Below are 8,093 nucleotides of genomic sequence, written 5' to 3' on the forward strand. Positions count from 1 at the left end.
TTTTATTGAGATGAAAGCTGATGATGATGACGACGACAATTGTGTGTGTGTGTGTGCGTGTGTGTGTGTGTGTGTGTGTGTGTGTGTGTGTGTGTGTGTGTGTGTGTGTGTGTGTGTGTGTGTGTGTAATAAGGCCACTGAAAGCTCCACAACCACAGCAGAAGCCACTGGAGAGCACATTAGGCCTGCGGTTTGATCACTGAACACGCTCGTCTCCTAATGCAATCAGGTGATATGACCGCAATGATCTCTCACCCTTTTAAAAGCCACAGATCCTCGGCTACACCGTGTACCAGTCGACACACAGGGTACTGTAACAGAGACAAGTCAATAAGTAACCTATAATCGGGGGTTTCACCCCAGTGTAATACACGCTGACTGATAATAGTTGAGGGATCGCGAGGCAAGTTAGAACTCAAAAATACTTTTTACTTGGAAAAAACAGAAAAAAAGTCCAATCTTCTTGTGTGTAGACTACACATTGACATTGTAGTAGACAGAAATCATCCTTCAGTTATTTTGAAAAATATTGTGGTTCTTCAGGCCTGAAGGTCCTGGCAGAGAGAGGAAGGAAGTGTTTTGTTGAAAGGAGCTGCAGCCACACAGTCAGATAACCACTAACAGGGAGAGGCTAGGGGGGATTACTGGAGACGACAGTGAGTAGGGGCATAATTTGGTTTTCGGGCCATGCAGGGTAACTGCTGGGAGTTCCATGACAAGAGGTAATTGGAGAAACACACACACATACACACACATACAGTTAATGAGAAGTAACTCGAGATCCCTACTGATAGATTAGATGATGGCTCTGTTATTTTAAAAGAGATAGTTACAGGGTAAGTCTGAGTTCATACCTGCTTTGACATGGTAGTGGCTGGTGGTTATATTTTAATTTATGACTGGCCAACTAGATCAGACTTCAGGACTAGAGCTTCTTAAAGGCGCCTTGTGGCTTGGACCAATTCTATAACTCAGTTTACAGATTGACTGGTGGTGGTTAGCAAACCTGATCCAGAAGCCTGCAGGCAGGTTTTAATTGCTGTGGTGATGGGTCATACCCAAGACAATATGGGAGTCAGGCTGTTTGCATGCAATAGTACTTGCATGTTACAACAGAAAGGCATCTTACCTGCCGTACACCCTAATCAGAACGCACAACCACTCATCACATCTCTGGAAAATATGGCAGTGCTTTTTTTCCTCACTCTGAGACAGGAAGGTACCCACATGAAATAATACTGCAGTTTACTTTAGAATATTACAGAACTTACTGTAGAATTCTATAGTAAACTGTAGTATACTGTAGAATAGTATACTACACACACTGTATTATCCCTCAATCATGTGTAGTACTGGTAATGGAGTCAGGCGCAGGACACAGAACTGAGTAAAAACGTACTTTACGCAAATAAATCACAAACTAATTCCATACAGGGAAAACAATCCAGCTCGACACAAAAGAGCGACCACTTAACAAAGAACAAACGCGCACAAAACCATGTAGGAACCAGAGGATTAAATAGGGAATAAATTATAACGTAATGGAAACCATGTGTGTACAATCAAGACAAAACAAATGGAAAAAGAAACGTAGATCGGTGGCGGCTAGTAAGCCGGTGACGTCGACCGCCGAACGCCGCCCGAACAAGGAGAGGCACCAACTTCGGCAGAAGTCGTGACAGTCCTCCCAGACACACTAGACCCACTCCAATTCACATACCGCCCCAACAGGTCCACAGATGACGCAATCTCAATCAAACTCCACACTGCCCTTTCCCACCTGGACAAAATGAACACCTATGTGAGAATGCTGTTCATTGACTACAGCTCAGCGTTCAACACCATAGTGCCCACGAAGCTCATCACTAAGCTAAGGACCCTGGGACACCTCCCTCTGCAACTGAATCACCCAAGTTAGAGACTGTTTTCTCTGCTACCGCACGGCAAGCGGTACCGGAGCACCAAGTCTAAGACCAAATGGCTCCTCAACAGCTTCTACCCCCAAACCATAAGACTGCTGAACAATTCATCAAATCAATTTACATTGAACCCCCTCCTCCCTTTTGTATACTGCTGCTACTCGCTGTTTGTTTGTTACCTATGCATAGTCACTTCACCCCCACCTACATGTACAGATTACGTCAACTAGCAGGTGCCCCCGCACACTTACTCGGTACCGGTGCCCCCTGTATTTAGCCTCGTTATTGTTATTGTGTTACTTTTTATTATTACTTTTTATTTTAGTCTATTTGGTAAATATTTTCTTCTTCTTGAACTGCACTGTTGGTTAATTAAGGGCTTATATGTAAGCATTTCACGGTAAAGTCTACACTTGTTGTGTTCGGCGCATGTGACAAATAAAGTTTGTATTTTTGTATATATATTTTTTGTACCTTTATTTATCTAGGCAAGTCAGTTAAGAACAAATTCTTATTTACAATGACGACCTCCCAAAAGGCAAAAGGCCTCCTGCGGGGACGAGGGCCTGGGATTAGAGACAACAACATAGCAAGGCAGCAACACATGACAACACAGCATAGTAGCAACACAACATAACAACAACATGGTAGCAGCACAAAACTTAGTACAAATATTATTGGGCACAGACAACAGCACAAAGGGCAAGAAGGTAGAGACAACAATACATCACACAAAGCAGCCACAACTGTCAGTAAGAGTGTCCATGATTGAGTCTTTGAATGAAAAGATTGAGAAAACTGTCCAGTTTGAGTGTTTGTTGCAGCTCGTTCCAGTCGCTAGCTGCAGCGAACTGAAAAGAGGAGCAACCTAGGGATGTGTGTACTTTGGGGACATTTAACAGAATGTGACTGGCAGAACTGGTGTTGTATGTGGAGGATGAGGGCTGCAGTATATATCTCAGATAGTGGGGAGTGAGGCCTAAGAGGGTTTTATAAGTAAGCCTCAACCAGTGGGTCTTGCAACGGGTATACAGAGATGACCAGTTTACAGAGGAGAATAGAGTGCAGTGATGTGTCTTATAAGGAGCATTGGTGGCAAATCTGATGGCCGAATGGTAAAGAACATCTAGCCGCTCGAGAGCACCCTTACCTGCCGATCTATAAATTATGTCTCCGTAATCTAGCATAGGTAGGATGGTCATCTGAATCAGGGTTAGGTTTGCAGCTGGGGTGAAAGAGGAGCGATCACGATAGAGGAAACCAAGTCTAGATTTAACATTAACCTGCAGCTTTGATATGTGCTGAGGGAAGGACAGTGCACCGTCTAGCCATACTCCCAAGTACTTGTATGAGGTGACTATCTCAAGCTCTAAACCCTCAGAGGTAGTAATAACACCTGTGGGAGGAGGGGCATTCTTCTTTCCAAACCACATGACCTTTGTTTTGGAGGTGTTCAGAACAAGGTTAAGGATAGAGAAAGCTTGTTGGACACTAAGAAAGCTTTGTTGTAGAGCATTTAACACAACATCCGGGGAGGGGCCAGCTGAGTATAAGACTGTATTATCTACATATAAATGGATGAGAGAGCTTCCTACTGCCTGAGTTATGTTGTTGATGTAAATTGAGAAGAGTGTGGGGCCTAGGATCAAGCCTTGGGGTACTCCCTTGGTGACAGACAATGGCTGAGACAGCAGATTTTCTGACTTTATACACTCTTTGAGAGAGGTAGTTAGCAAACCAGCCCAAAGACCCCTCAGAGACACCAATACACCTTAGCCGGCCCACAAGAATGGAATGGTCTACCATATCAAAAGCTTTGGCCAAGTCAATAAAAATAGCAGCACAATATTGCTTAGAATCAAGGGCAATGGTGACATCATTGAGGACCTTTAAGGTTGCAGTGACACATCCATAACCTGAACGGGAAACCAGATTGCATACCCAAGAGAATACTATAGACATCAAGAAAGCCAGTCAGTTGATAATTTACAAGTTTTTCCAACAATTTTGATAAACAGGGCAAAATAGAAATAGGCCTATAACAGTTAGGATCAGCTTAATCTCTTGCTTTCAAGCAATGGGAACCTCCCCAGAAAGGAGAGACAGGTTAAAAAGTTTGGAGATAGGCTTGGCGATGATAGGGGCAGCAACCTTAAAGAAGAAAGGGTCTAAACCATCTGACCCAGATGGTTTTTTGGAGTCAAGTTTAAGGAGCTCCTTTAGCACCTCGGACTCAGTGACTGCCTGCAGGGAGAAACTTTGTAGCGGGGCAGAGGAAAAAGAGGGAGAAGCATCGGGGATAGTCGCATTAGAAGGGGTGGAAGATGAGGAAATGTTGGACAGGCAAGGAGGCATGGCTGAGTCAAATAGGACTCCTGACTTAATGAAGTTGTGATTAAAGAGCTCAGTAATGTGCTTCTTGTCAGTAACAACCACATCATCAACATTAAGTGACATGGGCAGCTGTGAGGAGGGTTTATTCTCCAGGTCTTTAACCGTTTTCCAGAACTTCTTGAGGTTAGACCCACAGAGAGAGAGCTGCTCCTTAAAGTAACTAACTTTGGCCTTCCGGATAGCCCGAGTGCACTTATTTCTCATTTGTCTGAACGATAGCCAGTCAGGCTGAGTATGCGTGTGCCGAGCCTTTCGCCAAATGCAATTCTTGAGGTGGAGTAACTCTGCAAGATCACGGTCGAACCAGGGGCTGAACCTGTTTTTAATTCTCATTTTCTTTATGGGGGTGTGTTTGTTAGCAATACCACTGAAAATATCAAAAAAGAAGGTCCAAGCGTCTTCAACAGAGGGGATCAAGCTGATTCCATACCATTTTACAGAGGCCAGTTCATGAAGGACAGCTTGCTCATTAAAGTTTTTTAGCAAGCCTCTATGACAAATCAAGACAGGTCATTTCATTGAGCAGCCATTACGAACACAGGCTGTAAAACAGTGATCACTAAGATCATTACAGAAAACACCAGACTGATACCTATCAGGATAACATCAAGGAAAGTAGCCTTTTCTGGGTGTTTGGAGTCATACCTTGTGGGATTTTTAATAATCTGAGAAATATTTAGGGAGTCCCATTGCTTTAGGACTTGGTCAGGTGGTTTAGCATGTCCCAATTTAAGTCACCAAGCAGGACAAATTCAGACTTAGTGTAAGGGTCCAAGAGAGAGCTTACGGCAGGTAGGGTACAGGCCGGTGCTGATGGAGGATGATAGCACCCAGCAACAGTCAACAAAGAGCTATTTGAAGGTTTAATGCTTAAAACCAGCAAATAAAATTGCTTGGGGACAGACTTGGTAGAGACAACCGTGCATAAAGGTGATCCTTGGTAAAGATTGCCACTCCCCCAACCGTTGGAAGATCTGTCTTGCCAAAATAGGTTATAACCAAAAAGGTTAACAGTAATATTCAAAACGCTCTTCCTTAACCATGTCTCAGTAATGACCAACACATCTGGATTGGAGCTGTGAACCCACACTTTCAATTGATCCATTTTAGGTGATAAGCTTCTAGTGTTAATTATGTATAGCTTTCTTGGAACTAGGTTAGTGGTAATCAGATGAACGGCATCTTGGCTGTTTTCTGAAAGTCATTCGGTGGAAAAAATAAATCTGAGCTCAAATTACATCTCAGGCCAGCCAGGGAACCATGGACCATTTTCTCCCATCATGCTTAGAAAACGATATTCTTTCTCCTCAGGTTCTTTAGACAGAGAGTGGCTAACTAGGATAAGGACAGAATCCATTGTCAACACAATACAGAGGCCTGTACAAGATTACAAATCGGCACTACACTGGAGAAAGGAATAATGGTGTGACAGTGTCAATAATTTTTCCTGTCATGTTCAAAATGTCCTTGTCCTCAAATTACAATTTTTTTCTAAAGTGAAGCTACATTCTGCTTATAAAACACGGACTGTGATTCTCTTTAGTGTCCCTTCATATGTGAAGAGATAACCGTAATTTCCAGAAGCCATTCAGCTATGAGTGTTTCATGCCTTACTTACTTAGAGCCAGATGTGCCTTTGCCAGGCATATAGTCTGTCTAGCTCTCCTTCCTGTCTTCAGACTTTTACATCAACAGCCCAGGGAGGGAGAGATGCTGCTGCCATTACTCTAGCTTCTCAACCCGCAGCCTGCAGTCTGAGTGGCCCATCCCCATAGTAGCCTTTATGTAGCTTGGTCAACCCTGATGAAAAAAAACAGCATAGACCAGCCTTCATTTTGTTTTCAATGGTGACCAGTCTTTGCTGTATTTTTGCTGGTGACCAGCATAATTTGGTTACCCACAAAACCAACATCAAGTCACATTATGCTGACTTGCAAAGTGATATCTAATTTCCATTGGAATCCAGCCTGAGTGGAGATGTCCAACAATTGGAATGTTATCTTCACCCACAATCTGCATTCAGAATGACTGCCAGCGTAAAATAGATGAATGAGACTAGCTAAGCCATCTAAACTGGAAGAACCAATAAGTGCAATAAGTCCAACTAAAATATTGGATTAGTTTAGTAAAATGTATTTAATCTTTGTGCAGCATAAGACAAATTAATTGATACATGAATCTATTAATCTACATGCAAAAACACAGACGTTGAAACAAACAATTCTAAAATTCAAACTGCAATAGACCATGCTGGGAAATATGATAATAATGGGTGTGGTTTTGCAGACCAGCTTGACCAGTTAGACCAGTTTTACACAACTCCAGTACTCAGGGGGCCGGAGTGGTGTCACACCTTTTCCCCATCCCTAGAAAACACAGCTGATTAAACAAATTTCATTCTAAACTGAAGACCATGATTAGTTGATTATTGGAATAAGGTGAATTAGTTTGGGCTGTGGCAAACGTGTGACACCAAACAGGCCCCCGAGGACTGGAGTTTCACATCCCTGAGCTATACCATGCTGGACCAGCATACACAAAACAAACAAAAAAAGGGGTTCTTTGTCAGGGAAAGTAAAGCAAACAACAACAAGTTAGTGATTTTTTTACAGCTGAATTAAGGTGTTATTGCTGTAAAATGACAGTATGCTGCTGAATGCTGATTACTAGTCTATACCTCACTTGGGATTTGAACCCAAAACCGCTTGCATACTAATGAACCGAATTTCCTGCTACACCACCAAATCTGTGGCATGACAGAGATTGATCACAGATTTAATTGCAAAAATACATTCATGCACTTTGCTAAAAGTTGCCCTGAATCAATTAAATAATTTTCTGATTACCTGACATCACCAACATAAAAAATAGCTGTGCTCAGGGACATGTGATGCAAAGTGTGCATAGATGCTTTGGGGATTTGAACTTGCAAGCTTTTGGGTGGAAGGACATTAATGTGTTAGCAGTGTCACCGGGTAGTTTATTACCAAGAACATACATCCACACAATCTCAAAATTAGGGTTGGGTTAGGGTACAGTGCTGTTCCCTGGGGTTCAAAAAGGTCAAAGGTACACATACGATAGGAACACATAGGAACTCATGGAACTGGTCTGTTCCTTTTAGGGTACATGTGTGGACAATCTAGTATAATGGTACATTTTTTCTACCCAATATTTTCATAAAAGGTACAATCATCTGCTTTGAAATGTAGGTGGGGGCAATGAACCAGTGGGGCTCATTATCATATTTGGTGGTGTAATCTAATATATGTGTATTTGTGCCAACCGTCAGTGGAAGTGTTGTACCAGTTTAAGTGGTTGATGGTTATGTTGTCAGAAGTTAAGCACCTCTTTTAACACTGTCAGTTCTGCAATTGTTGTAAAAGCATATGACATTTAAGAGCGTCCTTTGCATTTCACAGTAACCTAATGGGAATGTGTTGCCTGGAAATTGCTCTAATGTTGTATTACTACATGGCAACCAGCTGACAGTAAGTTATTGCAAATTAAACAGGTACTTCCCAGTGACCAACAGCCATTACGTTACTGGAAATGCACAGTAGACGGTAACTTACCGTCAAATTACAGAGAATTTTTAACAGTGTGTGCCTAAAGCACATGAAATATCCTATAAGTCATTGGTTCTATCTGGAACCAGAGGGTTCTTCATTACAGGGTTCTGTTTAGAATCCAAAAGGGTTCCCTTACAAGGACAAATGACAGAATGCCTATTGGTTCTAAACTTTAATTTTTTTTTATCATACCCACAGATCCAGTGGC

This window comes from Salmo salar, chromosome ssa16 (genome assembly GCF_905237065.1).
Source record: "Salmo salar chromosome ssa16, Ssal_v3.1, whole genome shotgun sequence".
Taxonomy (NCBI): domain Eukaryota; kingdom Metazoa; phylum Chordata; class Actinopteri; order Salmoniformes; family Salmonidae; genus Salmo; species Salmo salar.